This window comes from Suricata suricatta, chromosome 8 (assembly GCF_006229205.1).
Source record: "Suricata suricatta isolate VVHF042 chromosome 8, meerkat_22Aug2017_6uvM2_HiC, whole genome shotgun sequence".
Lineage (NCBI taxonomy): Eukaryota > Metazoa > Chordata > Mammalia > Carnivora > Herpestidae > Suricata > Suricata suricatta.
The window spans coordinates 120,679,847-120,700,526 of NC_043707.1; the positions used below are offsets into that span (position 1 = coordinate 120,679,847).

General features: G+C 50.0%; 1 protein-coding gene across 6 annotated transcripts in view; it reads right to left on the reverse strand.

Moving 5' to 3' along the window:
- EPB41 (erythrocyte membrane protein band 4.1) overlaps positions 1–20,680 on the reverse strand; it is a 190,661-nt gene that overhangs the window by 169,316 nt on the left and 665 nt on the right. The window contains exon 1 of one of the 6 annotated variants that reach the window (XM_029946495.1): positions 2,243–2,481. The exons of 1 other annotated variant lie outside the window; for it this stretch is intronic. The gene's annotated coding sequence lies outside the window, so the exon portion shown is untranslated. Of the gene's footprint in view, positions 1–2,242; positions 2,482–20,680 lie in introns of those variants that run through there. 4 more of the 6 variants (XM_029946489.1, XM_029946491.1, XM_029946493.1 and 1 more) reach the window with 4 other exon arrangements.

The window sequence follows — 20,680 nt, forward strand, 5'->3', positions numbered from 1 at the left end:
GCCAGAATTTCCAATCATTAAACTTAAACTTATCAACTGGTGGAGATCTTAGCTCCGAGTAGAATGGAAGCCTAAGTAGTTTTCCTAATCCATCATCAGCCATCATCTACTTACCACTAAGGGCTACACATATCAATGGGACACTTAGGACCTAAATCCTTTTAACACACACCAGTTAAAGAAAATTCAACTAGCTGGCCATACAAATGAAGCTCTTAAGAAAATTCAAAACAAAGCAAAACTCCATCAAGTTCCTTCCATATATGGAACTTTGCCCCCGTACTCCAAATTACTAATATACAGAGCATTTTTAAGGTAAAGACTTTAAAAATGTCAGGAAGAATATATATGACAAACATAGATGGAACTGCATGGCCAAAGGAAAAGCATGAGTTATTACTGAACAGTTCTTCTTCGTTGAAAATTACAAGTAATAAGAAGACTAAAGGTGGAAAAGTAGATTGGGGACTTATCTGTAAGATATTTGGTATTAAACACTGGTATAAATGTTGGAAGAATTTTGGCCAGGCCTAAATATTAAAAACATTATTTCCAAGCATGAATTCAATTATATATGGGGGGAAAGTATAGTTTTGTTACTAGAAGAGAGAGAAATCAGGTTAGCACACTGAGCTTGGGTCTGCCAGTGAGCTCACTTTTAATAGTGGCAAAGATATACCCAACTTTGGTTTCCCCAGAGATATGAATAACTTCTGTTCTTTACCTTAATTGTAACTTTCTTGTAGAAGCACTCTGAATTTGCACCTTGATTTCAAGGCAATCTGATGTTCAGTTATACCCATTTTTTTAATCTGTCATTTATAGAGTGCCGGCTGCCAGATATTCTGCTACGTACTCCACATGGATTATAACACCCCAAGAAACGGTTTTACAAAGCCAAAAATCGTACAGCTGGCAAAGAACTTACGATGTTTCCAATTTACAGAAACGGGAAATGAAGAGTACATCAAGGTCCATGAAAAGTAAGGAGACTATGATAATCTGCTTGATTAAAAGCATAAGCAAACGGAAATGTTGGCCAGGCTTGAGAATACAGAAAACAGTAGTGAGTAACAGCATCCATGGGACATCCTCAAAGGAGCACAAAACTATAAGAATATCCAAGACACAAGACATAACCATTTCTTGCAATTTTCCCTAAAAACAGCCAGAACAAAATAGCAGCTGTGAAATCACCCAGACTACTAAAAAAAGGCTCAGCATCTCTTACACTTACACACACACACGCACACACACACACACACACACACACACACACACCCCAAAACAAACCTCTATCTCCTAATCAGCAGTACCTGCCAAAAAACGACAGGTCCCCACAGACTAGACATTTCTGGTAGGGCACAGTTAGAGAACAACAGGATGACAGTGGCTATCATGTGGCCAGAAACCAATCCGTCAGCAATCTGCTGCACGTGAGATCACTTTCTCTCGGGAGAACGCCGGTTCCCGGGGAGCAGGGACCCCGCTCCGGCAGGCCCCCCCGCCCGGAACAATCGCCGGGTGGTGCAGCTCGGAGGGCGAGCCTGCATCGAGCCTCCCCACAGGTAGAAGCTGCCCAGCAAGCAGGAGGAAATATTTCCAAGCCGACAGATGCAGGAACTGAAAAAGGAGGTCACGATGCTGAGAGAATAGATTTAACCCTTTGGTTCACTGGGAACCGCGAAGGCTAGGAGAGCGAGCGAGGCAGACACCCCCCCGCCCCCGCTCCGGGGTCGGGGGATCCTTTGAACCAGGCGGGTGTCTCCGGAGGGAAGGTCTCCCAATCCTTGCAGGGCTCCCTTCCAGCCCTCAGATCGTGCCAGACTTCTCCAGACGGCCCAGCCACCCCGTCACGAAGAAACTGCTCTGCGGCTGCACCCAACACCTTCACCACCCGGAACCCGCAATCCTCCTCCATTTGGTTTCCTTCCAAGGCTCCTGCCCGCGGACAGTGATTGGCAGACCTCGTCAAAAACGGACCCCAAAGCCCAACTTTGCAACGCTTCCTCCGCGCAGCCCCCGCCTCCTCCTCTTCGGGTCGGCAGCGTCTGGGCTCGGACCCCTCAGCCTCCCGCGCGCAGAGGCCCCGCAGCCCGCGCCCCCGGCCAGGGGCCTGCGGGGGGCTGCAGACAAAGAGGCTGCGGCGCCGCCGCGGCCGCTTGGTCCGTCCCCTCGGGGACAGTTCCGCACCCCCCCCCAACCCCACTCTCGCGCCGCCGCAGCCGCCGCCTCTCCTCACCCGTGGCCCCGGGGCCCGGGCTCCCGAGCCCGCCGCTGCAGCCGCCCGACGAACAATGGCAGGAGAAGGCGCCGGCGCCGAGACTCGGGCCCTCTGCGGCTCGCGGGCCCGCCGGCTGCTGGCGGACTGACTGACTGACTAACCCACCGGCGGAGGGAGGGAGCGAGCGAGCGAGTGAACGAGCAGGCGGCCCAGGCGCGCGCCCTCCCGCCTTCCCTCCGTGAGGCGAGGCCGCCCGGCCCGCAGCCAGCCAGCCCGCGCGCGCCCCTCCCCCTCCGTTCGCCACAACATTGTAGTAAATTTCTATTGGTCCGCGACTGAAGGAGGGAGGGGGCCGGGCCCGCGGCCCGTCAGCCCATTGGCTGAGGCCAAGTTCTTGGCTCCTCTAGTTTCCCCCCTCCTCAAGGCCGGTAAGGGCAGTGGAGGGGAAGAAAAAGAGGTGGGGAAGGCAAGGAGCTGGCCGCGTGTGCGCAAGCGCAAATCGAACTCGCTCCGGAGTCCCGGTGTTCCGGGCTCCTGCAGCACCCACGTGGGGAATGAGGTAGCTAGTGCCCCGCACCGAGGTGAGGCCCTTTCCGCCCTGAGGAAGCCCCGGTAAGAGGCCGAGATTCGAAAGTCTCAAGGAAAGCGGAGGCTGCTGTCAGGCTGCAGCAGCTGACTGCATACTAATGCACCTCGTGACCTTAAGTAAGCCCCTCAGCTTTTCTGGGGTTCAGTTTACCCATCTACTAATTCAATAATCTCTAGGCGTCATTCCAACGCTGACATTCGTGGAAGCCTTACCTCTCCTGACGGCTGAAACGGAAGCCGAATGTTGTGGCCATGCCAAGATTTCACCTGTCTTTCGCATTTAAGGGTCTCCTAATTCCACCCTGGCACCCTCAAAATCCTAAAAACCTAGTTTCCGAGGTCTGGACTCCAGCTGACCTTAGGGTTGCTCTGACAATTGCCTGATGTGCCTTAATTTCCCTTTAGAAGTTTCGGGGGGCCCTTGACCCTCTATACTCCCTGCCAGGCTGGTCTCTGAACAGGCTGGGACCCCAGAGAGCAGAATGAAATGGCTCATGTTTTAAGCACGGTCCCTATGAGGTAAATTAGGTTCTGGTATTCCCATTTGAGAGATGAAGAAACTGAAACAGAGAGGCTTAGACCTGCCAGGATGAGAAGCCAGGCAATCTGACATCAGAACCTGCCTATGCCAGCTCCACTGTCTCGGGAATCTGATCACAGGACCCTCCATCTCAGCTCAGCCTCTAGAAACAGACACCTGGGTTCCAGTCTCAGCCTCCAGACCTCCCTCATTGTTTGGACTTCTTTCTATGTGTCAATTTCTAACCCCATAAAAGGGGATAATCATAGTCCCTACCTCATAAGAGTTACTATAAGAATTAAATCAGTTAAAATATGTAAAGGGCTTAGAATAATGCCTAGCTCATTGTAATACCTTCATAAGTGTTGATTATTGCTGCTATTCGGAGACTAAAATATGGACTGAGAGGTGTGGAGCGGGCTGACATAATACTATGTTTGTTAAGTTCTCAATTGTTGTCAACACTGAGCTGAGCACATGAATGATCTGTCTGAAACATCCTCAGTGAGCCACTTAAGGACTACCTGACTACCGGATATAAAACAGCCTCCACCCACACACCCTTACCCTGATTTATTATTGTTTAAAAAAGATTTTGTTTTTAAGTAATCTCTACACCCAACAGAGGGCTCAAACTCACAACCCCAAGACCATGAGTCACGTGCTCCACCAACTGAGCCAGCCAGGTGCCCCCCCTTTTTTTTTAAGATTTTATTTTCACCTTGCCCTGCTTTAATCTGCTTCCTAGCCTTTACTTCTTCCTGACTTTCTATATATTTAATTATTTATTGCTCCTCTCAATAAATGGTTGCAGTTTTAGACCCACTAAACGGCAAGCTCTAAGAGTACAAGGATATTGTCCCTCATTCATCTCCCAGAACAGTGCACATTCCGTAAATATTTGATGAACAAGTGAACAAATTATCCCCACTTTATATATAAGGAAGCTGAAGCTTAGTAAGGTCAGCTAACTAAGTCACTTGACTTGGCCAAAGTCATTCAGTGTACTCGAGGTGAAGCACCTATTCTTGAATATTCTGGTCCCTTGCCTCAGGTTCTCAGGTTAAGCCATACTTTTGATTCAGGGAGTCCTACCATGTCTGTGCCTCAAAGGCTTCCTTCATAACTGACCTGGAAATCTGGTACGTGAATATCAATCACCAGAGGGCTAGCCACGGCCACTAGGTCATCCAGCAAATTCAGATTCATCAAAACCAATATTCTCTATGCCATGACATGCTAGCCAATGACACATCATATGTTTGGGTGCATGGAGTATGTAGTATTTAGTAACTGTCACCCTGGAAAAACAAAGTAGTTTCAAGCTAGGAAAAAAGAGCTACACTAAGACAGGTATAAACCACTCTCATATTCAGAGTGCTGTCCAACACCCCCAAAAAAAACTGTTGGCACAGGCTTTAGAATATCAAATACCAGGGGTGCCTGAGTGGCTCAGTGGGTTAATGTCAGCTCAGGTCACCATCTCACAGTTCATGAATTACAGTCCCACATCGCTGAGCCTGCTTGGGATTCTCTGTCTCCCTCTCTCTCTGTCCCTTCCCTTTCCCTTTCTCCTCCCCCCATCTCAAAAATAAAGATTTGGAGAGGGGAAAAAAAATAATATCAAAGACCTGAATTCTAGTCTTCATTTTTAATTCTTAGCCTGGATGTGAAAGGTGTTTGTAAAGTACTATGCATGCATGACTGGTTTTGTTATTAATTAGGTTCCATACCATCACCTATTAGGCAAAGTGTTCAATCCCTGAATGTAGCTGGCGGCTACTATGTACTACTGCATAGCAGATAGTGGGGAGCTAAGTAATGCCCAACCTGAAAGCAGAGAAACTACCCATACCCATATGCCCATCTGCCCTCTCAGAAGGCTCCTGCACAAACCAAACATCTAGTTCACCCTGCAGAGGCAGCCTCTGGATTCCAAGGGTAAAGGTCCCAAGCACCAAGCACCATCCTGGAGGCTAATCTTCTAGCCAGAAACTCAGCTCCCTCCCTGCCTACTCCATGCTCACATCTGGATGTGCTGTGCTCCAAGCCCAAGGTTGGGGTCTCTAGGGGCCATCTCTTATCCCGCCTGCCAGCTGAGCCCGCCACTGCCTCCTCCACCACCCCTCCTGTTTCTTCCTAGGGAATACAGGCCCTGCTAGCTGCCTGTCAGCCCCTGGAGTGGTCAAGGGCACTAAGAAGAAAAAAGACGGCAGGCATGAAAGGGTCTTAATCCCTTCCCATTGCAAACTGAGCTCAAACACCAGCTGCACAGAAAAGGGTGAAATTAGATGGTGAAATTAGGTGGTGCCTAGTGGGGAAGGCCAGGGAGGGTTAGATGGGGCCTCCGCTGACCTGGAAGAGATGAGAGTGGGGGTCGAGTGGGGGAACAGTTGGGAGTCCGAACCATCCCCAAATCTGGGACGTGGGCGGATTAGGGACACAGCTGGCCTTACGCCCCAGTCATAGGGCTCATGGAAAATATTTGTCTGTTGTGGCGGGTGGCAAGAGATGAAGAGGGCTTTGAAAAGCTGGGCCCACCAGGCGAGTGTTCTGAACAGTCACTATTGACTAAACACCAATCCTCGTAACAAAGGTACACGAATAGTTGTCTTTCCATTCTACCCGTGCTCATAAAATTGCAATCATTTAGGCCTTTTAAATACAAATGGTAAACAAGCTATGATAAGGCAGGAAAATTACTATTCATACAATGGTATGACTTTGTCGGCAATTATTTTTAGTAGTAGTATTTGAATTGTTTGTAGAAAATATAGTTAAATAAGGGGCACCTGGCTGGCTCAGTCAGTGGAGTGTGAGACTCTTGATCTCGGGGTTGTGAGTTCGAGTCCCATGCTGGGTGTAGAGATTTAGTAAAAATAAAATCTTCCAAAAAAAGGAAAAAATACATAGTTCAACAAAAAGAAAAAATTAAAATTATCATAAACCATCAATCAGAAATAACCAACATCAGGATGCCTGGGTGGCTCAGCTGGTTAAGCATCCAAATGTTGATTTCAGTTCAGGTCATGATCTCACAATTCATGGGTTTGAGCCCCACCTCAGGCTCTGCACTGACATGAGAAGCCTGCTTGTATTTTCTCCTCTCTCTCTCTCTCTGCCCTACCTCTACTTCTTTGCACATACTCTCTCACTCAAAAATAAATAAATAAACATTAAAGAAAAAAGAAAGAGGGGCACCTGGGTGGCTCAGTCGGTTAAGCATCCAACTTTGGCTCAGGTCATGATATCACAGTTTGTGGGTTCGAGCCCTGCATCAGGCTCTGTGCTGACAGCTCAGAGCCTAAAGTCTGCTTTGGGCTCTGTGTCTCCCTCTCTCTCTGCCCCTCCCCAACGAGTGCATGCACACACGTGTGCGCTCTCTTTCTCTCAAAAATAAATATCTTTTAAAATTTTTAATTAAAAAAAAAGAAATAACCACCATTAATATTTTGGTGGGGGAATTCCCTTCTCAGTACCTTTTGTTATACGTATACTTTTTCTATGTGTATTAAATTAAGTCATATGATGGAGGAGGGCATTTTTGGGGATGAACACTGAGTGTTATATGGAAACCAACTTGACAATAAACTATAATAAAAAATTAATTAATTAAGTCATGTAAAATTGCTGATTTGTAAGTTAAAAATGGTCAAACAGCAGCCACAGCATAGAGTTCAACCTAATGTGTTTGTGTGTGTGTGTGTTTTATTTTGTTTTATTGTTTTGTTTTGTTTAGACCATACTGTTTTGGAACTTTTTCCACCTAATAATATATTGTATTGTGATATCTGTGTCACCATTTTTAACAGTGCTCTCAAGTGGATATACCATAATTTAGTTAAATCTAAATGTTGGGCATTTAGGTTATTTCCCATTTTTATCTTTTATACTCAATAAACATCCTTTTATCTAATCAGACTGAGGATTTTTTTTTAGGATGCATTGCCTACAACATATATTTTTAACTACAGCACACAAACCTGCCGGCTCTGGTCATTTTTGAGATAAAGGCAAAAGAAATCAGCATATGCAGTAATTTTATACAATACGTTATCTTTTATATTTGAAAACACAGAGCAGGCTTTGACCTCTTGGACACAATGCACTTTGCTTACAATAATTGCATTAAGCTCAGTCCTAAAGCACAATAAGAACAAAAAATGTGATTGAAATACATACATTGGAGTTGGCAAGTTATGTCCTTCCTGCTGTGGAGACACTCCAGGAAACAAGGAGAAGGAAAGGGAGTTGAAAATATAAAAGAGGACTCCGGAAACGGTAGCTAAGACCCTCCTCAGGCCTGTGGATTCACAAAATCTTAGAACTGGATAGGCCCTTAGAGATCATCAAGCCCAAGCTGCTAACTTTTAAGCAGGTTGGGAAACGGGTGCGGAAACTGGAAGGGACTTGTCCAAGGTCACACAGCAAAGAGTGGCAGAGCCCAAACTTGAATGTAAGTCTCCTGACCCCTCCTACAGGATTCTGTTCCTGCCTTCTTCTGAGCCCACCTACAGTTCCCTTCTAAGGCTGCAATCCAGGCTAAATTCCGCAGCCATAAAAACCTAAGAATATCGGAGCTGGAAGGGCCCTTAGAGATAATTTATTTTTTATTAAAAACAATTTTTTAATGTTTATTTATTTTTGAGAGAGAGACTGAGTGTGAGCCAGGGAGGGTCAGAAAGAGAGGGAGACACAGAACCCAAAACCAGCTCCAGGCTCTGAAATGTCAGCACAGAGCACAATGTGGGGCTGGAACCTACAAACCGTGAGATCACGACCTGAGCCAAAGTCGGACGCTTAACTGACTGAGCCACCCGGGCGCCCCTACGGATACTTTGTTAATAAAAATTATGACAACAGCATTTATTAGGCATTTACCATGTGCCAGGCACATAGTAGGTACTTTATATGCATTTATTGCATTAAGACTCATAGCAATCCTACAAAGTAATATTACCCTCAACTGCAGTTGAAAAAAACTACAGCCTAGAAACGTGAGCTGATTTTCGCAACCTCACACAGCTTTCGCTAGGTCTGTCTGACGCCATTGTCCTCTGCTCTACGCTGTTTTCCTATCAGTCTCGGAAAAGCAGTTTGGAAATGATATGAATGAGCAATACCAACATCTGTCCCAGGACCCCAGGGAAAGGCTTTTGTGGCTGCTTCTGACTACAACCCTGGGAAATCCCGGAGGGACTCAAGGATTTGGCCTTCAGTGACCCTCCCCAAACCCCTTCTCTCACCAGCCAGCCAGAGTGAGTCTAATGACCCTGATCCAGCAAAGCCTCCAGCTCACTCAAGCTTAACCCATTAATTCTCTATCCCCAGGGCCAGTATCTTCTAGGTCTTGAGGGTTTCCCAAGAAACATGGGGAAAGACTCAGTGCCACCAGCTAGCTTAGCCCCTTCTAAACCTGTGACAGTCAGCCTGGTACAGCCCTCACCCAGGAGAGGGGGAGCCACAGGGAAGCAAGGCAGGGCTGAGCGCCTCCTTCCTGCAGTCACTGGCGATCACAGAATGAATGAGAGGTCCCGTAACAATAAGAACAATCATCATTATCATCATCCCATAAATGGGTGATAGTAAGAAGAAGTAAAAAGAATGTGGGCTTTTGAAGCAGTCAGACCTGGGTTCAAATCAAAGTTCCACCACTGAGATGTTATGTGAGTCTAAGCAACTCACTTCTCCCCTTTTCCTTATCTATAAAATGGGGGAAACATGTGCCAAACTGTGTACCAAGTACTTTTTATTGGACTATGTCACCGAACCATCACAATAGTCCCTTGAAGAAAGCATGACCATAATTCCCATTTAACAGATGAGGAAGCAAAAAACTTACTCATGATCACCCAGGTACTAAGTTTCCAAGTTGAGATTCAAATCCACATCTGCCCAGCTTTACTCCTAGTATACGTCTTATGGTTTACAGATTGTCTGCATTTCCACAATAGTCATTGTACTAAGGCCAGCAAAGATGTATGGCTCACTCACTAGGTGCCTAGGTACCTTACCTGCATTCACAGCCCTGTGGGGTACTGTTTTTTAACCCCATTTTATAGCTTTGGAAACTGAAGTCCAAGAGATGAGGCAATTTGCCCAAAGTCCTATAGCCAGGGAGGGGTACAGTTGGGAAGCCAAGTTTGTCCAACTCCAGAACCCCATCCTTTGCCCACTACACTATCCTGCCTCTCTTTCCAGTGTCTTTATCTCTGGCAGATGAGAAAGCTGAGGCCTAGCGAGAGGTAGTGATGTTCCCGTGGTGACCCAACAACTAAGCAGCTGAGCAGGGACTTGAACGCAGGCTCTGGAGTATTAAGCCCAGGGTTATTTCCTCCACACATAATACTGAATCCTGAACATCAGAAAATGCCCCTGTCCACTGGATACCTGGAAACCTTATACCCAGCTTCCCAGGGGCAATGGGGAGCCCCTTCTATACCAGGCCAGGCATAGAGAGCTGAGGGTGTGGAGGAAAAACTTCAGGATACTACTTGGGGAAGACGGTGGTTGACCTCGATCTTGGTCTGCCTAAGCCATGGACCCATAGCTGGGAAGCGGGGAGTTACAGAGGAAGCTGCCTGAAGCCTGGGCTTCCCCGGCTGGCATAGCTTTCTGCAGTGATTTCTGCTGAAAAACAAAAAGCTCAATCCTCTGGGCCTACATGCTAATTACCAATAATGACATAATAACCATTGTGGGCCCAACAGCCAAACAGCCCCAACTAGAAATTCTGCATAGCTCAGGCTCAGGAACAAAAGATTTGGGCACTCCAACTGAAACTGATGCCCTGGCAGAAAATGTCAGAAGCAAAGGGCTTTAGGGTTGACCGGACAAAGTATTATCCGGCAAATGGAGAGGATGATGACCACTCAATCCAACTATTTACTGAGAATTATTTAGCTGCATAGCATGGAGCCAGACCCAGAGAGAAGAGGCTTCATTTTTTCATTAATTCACTCCACAAATATTTATTTAGCACCTACTGTGAGCCAAACACTTTCCTAGGTACACGGGATATACCGCTGAACAAGACACAAAAATCACTGTCACAGCTGAGCTTACCATTCCAATGTGGGGGATGGGGTGGAGGGGTGGGGGACAAACAATAAACACATATTTAATAAAAGATAGTATGTCAAAGAATGGCAAGTGCTCTAGAGAGAAAAAATAGGCCTGGAAGGAAGACAGGGAATGTTCGTGTTGTGGCAGAAAGGGGTGCTACCATTTTAAATAAGATGGGAAGGGCCTTAACTGAAAAGGTGACATTTAAACAAAAAAATTAAAGGGGCACCTGGGCGGCTCAGTCGGCTGAATGCCCAACTTCAGCACAGGTCGTGATCTCATGGTTCATGAGTTTAAGCCCCATGTTCAGCTTGCTGCTGACAGCACAGAGCCCACTTCGGATCCTCTGTCCCCCTCTCTCTTTCCCCCTCCCCGACTCATGCTCTCTCAAACTAAGTAAACTTTAAAAATTTCTTTTTATGTTTTTTATTTATTTTTGAGAGACAAAGAGAGACAGTGGGAACAGGGGAGGGTCAGGGAGAGAGGGAGACACAGAATCTGAAGCAGGCTCCAGGCTCTGACCTAGCTGTCAGCATAGAGCCCAACGCGGGGCTCAAACCCACGAACGTGAGATCATGACCTGAGCCGAAGCCGGATGCTCAACCAACTGAGCCACCCAGGCGCCCCTCAAACTAAGTAAACTTTAAAAATTAAAAATAAACAAAAAAATGAAGGACATAAGAGACCAGGTCATGAAAGTATTTGGAGGTAGAGAGTTCCAGGCTGAGTGAACAGCAAGTGCAAAGGCCCTGGGGTGGAAGTGTGCCTGGTATAGTCAAGGACTTGCCTGAGATCATAGATCAGGGCATTAACAGGGCTGGGAAAAGAAAGGAACCATAGACTGATCACCTAGGTCACTGTGTACCTGACCTTAAGCCTTAGGACAACTCTGGAGGTAAAGATTATGCTCACCACCTCACAGATGAGGAAGTGAGACCCAAAATAGAGAAGGAACTGATCCACATCCCACAGCTAGAATAGACAGGTCTAATGGACCTCAGCCTGCTGGTGCCTCCCTGCTTCTCTTCTCAAGCTATTTGTTGAGTTAATATTAAAGAATGAACGAATTAATTTCTCAAGTCACGCCCTCTCAATAAACTATTTACCAACTGGCCGTCTCGTCTCTACTAATCATTGAATAACAACAACAATAATTCCAGCGTGCTAGCCGTGGACTGAGGATGTTAACTGAATTACCTAACTTAGCGCTCCCTTAAGTACTCTTAAGAGAAGGTGCTAATATTTTTCTCATTTTATGAGTAAGAAAACTAAAGCTCGGTGAGGTAGAACGCACTAGAGGTCCCACAGCTGGTAAGTGGTGAAGCTGGGATTTAAACCGAGGCCTGTCTGCTCCCAAATCCCTTCTTTTAATCCTATAATATTAGTAGAAACCTCTGACATCAATTCATCCCCTTCCTTGTATAAGCCAGAAAACGGAGGCTCAGCAATGGCAGGGGAAGAGCTAGGGGTGGGGCGCTGACCCCCAGCCCCCGTCTGGCCTCCCTCCCACTCCACCACACGCAGGCCGTGGACCAGGCTTTCTTTTCTATGCCTGCCTACTTCCCTTTGCCTCTGCAGAAGGCTTGTTGTCCTAGCTCCCTGGGGACAGTTCCAGGGCGCTTACACTGCACCTCTGCCCCCTCAGCCTTGGCCTGGGTGATGCAGGACCCTTCCCACTCTGCCTTCCTGAAGCGCTTCGGGTGGCCTTAGCCAGCGGCGGCTGCAAAAGCGGAACTGTCCTCGTGTGCCTCCTGGAAGAGAGACGGTGCAGGCTGGGCGCCAAGAGGGCAGAGACGGGCGGGGAGCGGGGGCCCAAACCAGGCCGAGGGTGAGGCTAGAGTGCTCCAGCCAACCAGAAGAGGGGGGAGCGCGGGAGGAGGGTAAGGATCCTGAACCTCTGGCTTTGAAACCGGTTTAGTGGGTGTCATTTGTTCAACAAGATACTGTATCAAATACTGGGAAGAAGCAGGGCAGAAGACGGCTCCGAACAGCATTTATAATAGCATTAATGCCGCGTACCAACCACTGACGCCTCAGCACTGAACTAAGTGCTTTGTCTACATTGTCGTTAATCCTCACAGTAAAATCAGTCCCATTTTACAACCGAGGAAACTGAGGCTCAGAAAGGTGAAGTGACAGCCAAGGTCACCGCATCACACTCATTCATGGGGTAGTGCCACAAGGGCCCAGAGACTTGGGTCCCTGCTGTGAGACCCAAAGCCATCCGTCACCCTCTCTGATCTGAGGCTCCTGCGTATGTACCAAAAGGGACTTGTTTGTTCAGCAGCCTCTGAGCTCAGGTATCCTGTCCTGCCCAGACTCTGGGGCCTCCCACAGATACAGGACATCACATGCACTCTTCTTTCTCCCCATTACCCGGAAAAAAAGGGGGGGGATCCTGGTGATCAGCTTCCAGGGGGAAAAAATAAAGCCACGGATTTTCAAAATATTTGTCCCTGTTTCAAAGCTACTGCTGGCTTTGGCCTCCAGCCAGGAAGGGGCCCCTGGGGTGGGGAGTTGAGGGGAGCCCAGGCCTCAAGACCGAGAGTCCTTGGGCCTGGGGCCAAGGGGGGCAAGGGGCAGGAGGGGGCGAGCTCAGCAGTGGGCCAGGACCCCTCAGGAGATTTGGGCTTGTTTCTTAATCCTTTCCTCCCTTTGTTGGCCAGTGCTAGCTGCCAGGAGAGGCAGAGGAAGCAAACAGGCGGCACCAAGGAGACAGGAGTCCAAATAACGATGACTGAAATAGAGCCCCTTTTTATGGGTGCCCATTACAGGGAGACACCAAGGCCCTTGGTGAAGATTATCTCGTTGGAGCCACTGCCCCTCCGTGTGAGGAAGGCCTGCTTGTCCCCATTTTACTGAAGTGAAAACTGAGGTGTAAAGATAGCAAGTGACTGAAGGCCGACCATACAGCTCGTAAACGGCAGAGCTGGCAGGGACCCCCAGGTTGCTGACTTCCATGAGAGGGAAGGGGAGGGGGAGCAGGATCGAAAGGGCCCTAGCAATCTAAGGAGAGCAGTGTTATGGGGGTAATCACCCCCAAAGTGACCGTCCCCAAAGCCCTGCGTGACCTGGGCCCTACTCCCCTGCCCAGCCTCGTCACCCGTCATGGCCTCACCGCTCCCTTTCTGTTCCGGCCATGCCACGGTGCAAACGTGCCCTCAGCACATCACGTGGCTTTAAGCCCTCACACATGCGGTTCCTTGTGCTTACAAAGTCGTTCCCTCCACTGCCTGCCTAGAGAGCTCTTACTCACCTTCAAATCCCCGCTCAAATGCCCGATGCCCAGAAAGAGTTAACCGCCCACTCACGGGCTGGCTCAGAAGTGCTTCAAGTATCCTGAGCGGCAGGAAGGCCCCCTGAGCATCTCCGCGCCCCTCAGAACCAGCACACGGTTGGTGCTCAGTGTTTGTTGTCTCTAATTGCATTTTATCGCTAAATCTTTGAGGCAGGCAGAACAGGTTTTCTTGTCCTCTCTCTCAAGGCTCGGAAAAGGAGGGCAAGAGAGAGGGAGTGACCTCCAGAGGTCACGCAGACATTCAGTGACGGGACACTGGGAGAGCGATAAGCCAGGCCTTCTCTGCACCACAGAGGCCCCTGCCCGGCTCCCACCCAGAAGAGCTCTCTCATCCCTGCCAGACCAGCCAGGGTCACCATGAGGGGCCCCCAAGGCAGGAGGGGGGGCGACATGGGCCCTGGTGGCCAGATATCTTGCCTGAGTGCCCAGCTCAGACATAACTGCTGCCTGGGGGAACTGAGGCAGAAGATGACGAAAAGCAGACAAGTGGCTTTATCCCCCAACCCCTCTCTGTATCCTCTTCCTGTATGTGTCCCTCAGCCAGAGAGCCCTGCAGGCCCCGTCCCTCCATAGGCCCCAAGCCCTCACGCTCACCTCTTTCCCCTCCTGCGCGCCCACGGCAGTCCGTCATCACAGACCTGCTCCCCGTCCCATAGCTCAGTCCCAAGCCCCATCTCAGTGTCCCTCGTCTGAAGAGTGGCCCCTGCCCCTCCCCTCCCACTAGCCCTCCACATCAAGTGACCCTCCCCAAATATAAGCCTGACCATGTCGTTCCCTGGGCTTCATATCTAATGACTCCCCACGGCCTCGGAGACAAATCCACCTAACTCTCCGGAGCCTGTCCATCTAGCTGCATCCCCCCAAGGGCAGGCCATGACTCTGTACCTTGGCAAAACAGTTCCTTCCCCAGGAATGCCCTTTCTCCCGGTCTTTGCCTGAAAAGATATTCACAGTTCACATTTCTGTGCATCATTCAAAGGCGGAGTTGGTAGTTCTGTGTCCTTTTCCTAAGCTAGACTCTGAGATGGGGCGGGGCAAGGAGGCAGAGACACAGATTCACCTGGTGCCCCATGGCCAGCACCGGGCCTGGCACAAAGTGGGTACGAATGAAAGCAGATGGCTAGGAAAGAGAGGAATGTCCTTACTTCCAAGAGACCTCTTCCCTCCCTTCACCCACAGGTGTCTTTCAGAACCTGTCAGACGAGGTTGCTACCTTCCTGTCCCCAGCAGGCCCCTCCCAGACCTCATCTCCACTATCCCAAGAGGGAAATCTTTGTAATCCTAAAATAACACCCATAACTATAACAATAACAATAATTACATTGCTCACCATGCACCTCATTGCATTATTTAATCCTCACTAGGACTCTAGGAGGTACATAGGTTCTTTTGTTATCCCCATTTTATAGATAAGGAAAACTGAGACTCCAAGAGGTTAAATGTCTTGCTCGAGGTCACACGAGTAAGCAATAGATATGGAATGCAAAGCCAGATCGGTTTGCCTCTCAAACACTATGCTATCTGGCCTTCTCCTGCTTTCCGTTGTCTCAAACTCAGACCACCGGCCAGGGTGGGGGTGCACTGAGTGTGCATGTGCTTTTGAGTTCAGCAAACACTCCTGTAAGCCTCACTCGCCCTGCACTGAGCACTGGAGATAGAGAAGGATCAGGCATAGGCCCTGGCCCTTAAGAATTTGGGGCATGGGGTAAGCAGACTTGGATCGGAGCTCCAAGTCTACCCCTAAATAACACTGTGAGTCTGGGTAACTCACTTGATTTACTCAGTACCAGTTCCCACATCCGCAAATCAGGGACCCTCATGCCAGGATTTCCAGGATGAGCTAATGCATCTAAAATAGCATGTAACAACCCACCCAGCATATGAGAAACATCTGATGGCAGTAACACATATGAAGATCCCAAGGCCAAGATGGGATGTAATCCTCCAGGGCCCTCCTTTGGCACCTCCTCAGCCAGATCCAAAAGTAATAGTGATAATAATGCCAGATCCACCCATTTGCTCATTAAATAATTCTTCCAGGGAAGTGTCCTTTATTAACCCTATTTTGTAGGCTAGGCAATCGAGGCCCAGAGAAGGTAGGTTACTGAATCAAGTCACACAGCAAAAGAATGGGACCTACTTCCACACTGTCAGCCCAGGGCCCTGGCCGGACTGCTGAGGAATCTGGGGCTCCTGTCTCCTAGATTCTAGTCCCAGCTGGGTGGGAAGTTGAAAGAGGAGAAAGGAGCTCAATAGAGGGATACTTTACTTAGCCCCCTCCCAAGGGAGGAGCCTCCTTTCTAGAACTGGGTGGAAACCAATAATTACCAAACAGGGCCCTGTTCTGGGCACTTCTCACTGGCTCCTTCCCACACCCTGTGGGAGACATGTTATGATATGCATGTTGCAGATGAGGTCTCCAAGACAAAGAAGTTGATGACTTGTCCAGTGTCACACGGTGAGGATAGTGGCAGTACAGGGAGGCAGAGTCCCTCCTCACCCCTCCCTCCTTCAGCCCCAGACCTCCCCAGCTGCTCCTCTCTTCGGATGAAACTGAGAGGCTCCATCCCTCTCCACAGAGGCCCTCCCTGCTGACGGATGGGCGTGAGGCTCGGCCCCACCCTCAATTCAGAGGACCCAGAGCTCCCTTAACGGAGCCCTGGCCCTAAGGAAAGAGGTCTAGTGAGGAAAGACAGAATGCATGTTCACTGAGCCCCTCTGATGTTGATCACTTTATATCAATTAACCATTTAATCCAATACAGAGCACATTGATGGGGCATAGTGACAGTGAATGAATATGCTCATTCATTCAGAAATACTCGCTGAGTACCCACTATATGCCATAATATCCTAGATGCTGGAGATATATCAGTGAACAGATAAACGAAAATCCCTGCCCTCGGGGGTCTGACATAAAGGAAACAACAAGCATACTGAGTCAGGTAGACATTGAGATTCCCATTTTACAGATGTGAAAGTGACATGCAAAGAGCCGCCCCGCAGAATGAGGGTTCTAGTCTCGACCAGTCTGGCCCCTGAGACCTCTGCATGGTGTTACGTGTCTCAAAAATCACCACCCAGTGTGTTAAGCATCTGGAGAGAAGTCAGCTGGTTGTGGTAGGACCCAGACTTCACAGAACGCCCTCCCTCAGTTTCTCCACCGCTACCGCTACCGCTGGGCTCCCTTCACACCTCCCGGTGGCCTCCCCCGAGTTACAAGACATGCGTTAGAATCAAGCCCATCAAGCCCGAGAGGCAGTCATTTAGCCAGGCCAGTACTCACCCAGCAGCAGCCGTTGGGGTCATCCAGCCCAGCCGGGAGAAGTCGTGGAGCCATCACCGCAGGGGCACATGGAAGCAAAGGACAGCAATGAGACACAAGCACAACCAACTCTTTGGGGCCCCTCTTCGTCCTGAGCAGGGAGAAGTCCTGCGTCTGCCACTGTCCCTGCTTCTGGGGCTCTGCTAGGGCAGGGACCCTCTTAGTCACCAATCGGATAATCTGATGTCCCACGGAGAGCTCCTCCTAGGGCCCAGCCCACTGGAGGTGGCAAGATCCTTCTGGACAAATACTAACTCTGCACCTACTGTGTGCCCAGTGTTGGGGATAAAGTATGAAAACAGACATGGCCGCTGCCCCTCATGGAGCCTACAGAGCAGTGAAAAGACCATCATGTAATTTACGAATGGATTACAACTGTGTGAGCGCTTCAAGGAGGAAACTTAAGAAGCCAGGCTTGGGGGCACCTGGGTGGCTCAGTCAGTTAAGCATCTGACTTCAGGTCATGATCTCACAGTTCGTGGGTTCAAACCCCACATCTAGCTCTCTGGATCCTCTGTCTCCCTCTCTCTCTGCCCCCCACCTCCCAGCTTGCACTCTCTGTCTCTTTCAAAATAAAACTTAGGGAAAAAAAAACAAAAAGAACCCCGGGTTCAAGCCCTGGCTCCTACTCACTAGACATGAGAGCCCAACTTCTCTATGCCTCAATTTTTTCTCTGTAAAATGGAGATTGATTGCATTAGTGCCCACCTCCAGGGTAGTTGTGAGGATTAAATAACAATATATATATATAACATTTTGCACAGTGCTTGGCAACTACTGTCATTACAGGGAGCTGCGACCATGGGCATCAGAGGGACCTAGTGTGGGCCAGGCCACCACCTACCTCACAAGGTACAGATGAAGAGACAACAGAGGGGAAGCTCTGGGCCCAGTGCCTGGCACACGGTAACCACCCGATAAGCGGTGGGGGTGTTCTTGGGGCTGTTCTCTCGCACACCCCAGGGAACAGCGTCTCAGCAGAGGCCGTCAGAGGCGCCCTCCCCCCACAAACACGCCCACCACTGCAGCTCCGCTCGGAACACGACCAGCAATCTCACCTGAAGCTACAAATACCTCATCTCCTTTGACCTTCGCAGGGACCCAGAAAGTGGACCAAGGCAAAATTATCCCTATTCCCATTTGACAGATGAGGACAATGAGGGGAAGGTACTCCTCTCTCTTGGGTGTGTCGCCTCATCTCCAAACCGAGGTGAGTGGTCGGGCCAGGTTTCCAGCCTGGATTTTGTGCTCCAGGTCTTCCCTTGTTCCCCTCCCCAGCCGCCCCCCAGTGTCGTACTACTGCACAGCTCCACACAAGACTTTCAACCTCTCCAGCGTCAGTCTCTTCATCTGAAATACTTATAAACAGCTCCGGATCCAAGCTGTTCCTCACCCAAACTCTTCTCCCTCAGGCTCAGCCGCTGCTACCCTAACCCTGCCTCTAACCTTTTACCCCATCACCAACTCCAGCCACAAACCCATGGGCCAAGGAATGGCTGCGCTCAATTCCTAAAACCCATGTTTTACAGATGGAGAAACTGAAGTCCAAAGGTGGGTCACAGAGCCAAGGTAGCCTTTCGGTGCCCGGTTCTTATACCTACCTTGGCAGTAGTCGGCAGGGCTGGCCCTGTAAGGAAGCCCTGGGTAGGGCCCTGACTTCCAGGTTGCACCTTCTGCTCTTCTGCCCCCACGCTGGGCCTGGTGGGCACCAGCACACCCAGATGGCCCCCAGCTCCCAGGCCTAACAATCCCAGAGCTCTGAGCACACCCAGAAAGGGGCAGGCGGGTTCCAGAGGTGAAGGCTAGGCAGCGATCGTGGGAACCTTGGTACCTGCCGGGTGGTGGCCTCCCATTCCAGCTGAGTCTGGGCTTTGGGGTCAAACTTAGATTTACATCCAGGCCAGCCACTTCCCAACTGTGTGACTTTGGTTAAGTAGACTCACCTCCCTAAACTCCTAAGAAATAGGAATAATACCTAGTCCCTCATGGGGTTGTAAGGATATTAGTTAATGCTGCATATTAAAGGCTTAGCACAGAGCGCTGTGCACAGGAAATGTGGCTCTAATTATGATTAGAGAACACAGGCCAAGAACGGGACATGTGGGCCCATCACACTCTACCTTGCCCTTGCCCCATTCTTTCGCCTCCCCTCCTGTGGGGTGGACTAAGTCCTAAACCAGGTCCTGGAGGCTATAATAATGGGTGCTGCAAGACCCTTTGAGGCGCTAGGCTCATCTCCCCTTCTCATTTCACTGAAAGAGAAACTGAGACCCAGGGAGAAAAGTGAGGGGCACACAGACTATATGGGAATAGAATCTGGTGTCCTTTAATAAACATCAGAATCCCAGGACCCAAGAAAAGTCTGAAAGGTCCACCCTCATCATGGAACTATGATAAAGACCCATTCTGCAAGCCCCCACAAATCTCAGGCCACCGTGACCTTTACAGTGAGCCCTCTGGGGGTATCCTGTTTAGCTCTGTGGCCAGCAGACCCGTATGTGGTGCTCAGGAAGGGCAGAGGGGCAAACCCAGGCAGTTCCTCTTTGGTTCCACAGAGAAACTCTGCTCAGGCTCCCCCTCCAGTGGCATCTCCTTGCATCTCCCTTCCTCACTCCCACCCTGGCCGCTGTCTCACCCTGCGGCCGGGGTCCCATCAGCTGGGCACAACCCCAGCCAGCAGAGCTCCGGGCCTCCAGAGGCCTGTACAGCGTCAGCATCTTCCCAGCCAGGCTGGGACGTTCCTGTCCAGCACAGCCAGACAGGCTCCTGGCCAGGGTCCACTCCGCAGAGGAGGTGGTGGCCCTGGCCTGCCAGGGGCCCCACCCCCACTGGCCTAGCGGGTGCTGCAGCCCGGGAGCCTTGGGAGCTTCTATTGGCACCTGCAACCTACAGGAAGGAGGCTGGCCTAGTCCAGGCAGGGCAAGGATGGGCTGATCAGGGGACAGACGGGTGTGGCGCCTCTTTACCTCACTGAGTATCACCCCCACATGCATTGCACATCGCTGGGACCTGGGAGGCCCTGCCTGGCTCCTAACACACAGAGGCAACTTCAGGACCTCCCCCACTCCATTCCCTTCCTAACACCCCACTGGTCGCTGCACACTTACTGCCTCAGTTGATTCTGCTGCTAACGCCTGTAAGGTCGGGCTTGTTGGCTAAGGAGGACCCTGGGACTCAGAGACGTGAAGTGATGCATGCAAAGTCACACGGCAAAGTGGCAGGGCCAACATTTAAACCCACTTCTGCTGCATGCAAAGCCTACGGGCCACCAGATGTCACCTTTCCTCCCACCCCTCTGCTCCCTAAAGCTTCTGAACCTGTCCCCTTCTTCCCACACCTTCAACTTCTCTTCGAAGTTTCTCCTTCCACAATCCTAGTTGGAACTAATCATTCCCACCTCATGGCTGTTCTAACACCTTGTTTACATGCACACAACAGCAGCAGGGTACAGGAGTTATTTCTGAGGTGTCTGTCTCACCCGCACCCAGAAGGGCCTTGAAGGCAGGGGGTGAAACCAGTACATGCTCCTCAGACCTCAGAGTCTGTCCCCTGGAACTCCACCCTCCCCCTCCCCCCATGCAAAAGTCCTCTGACCACCTCTTGTTGATCCCCTCCCCACCCCTTGCCTCCGGCCCAGGCCTGTAAGGGGGGGGGGGGGGGG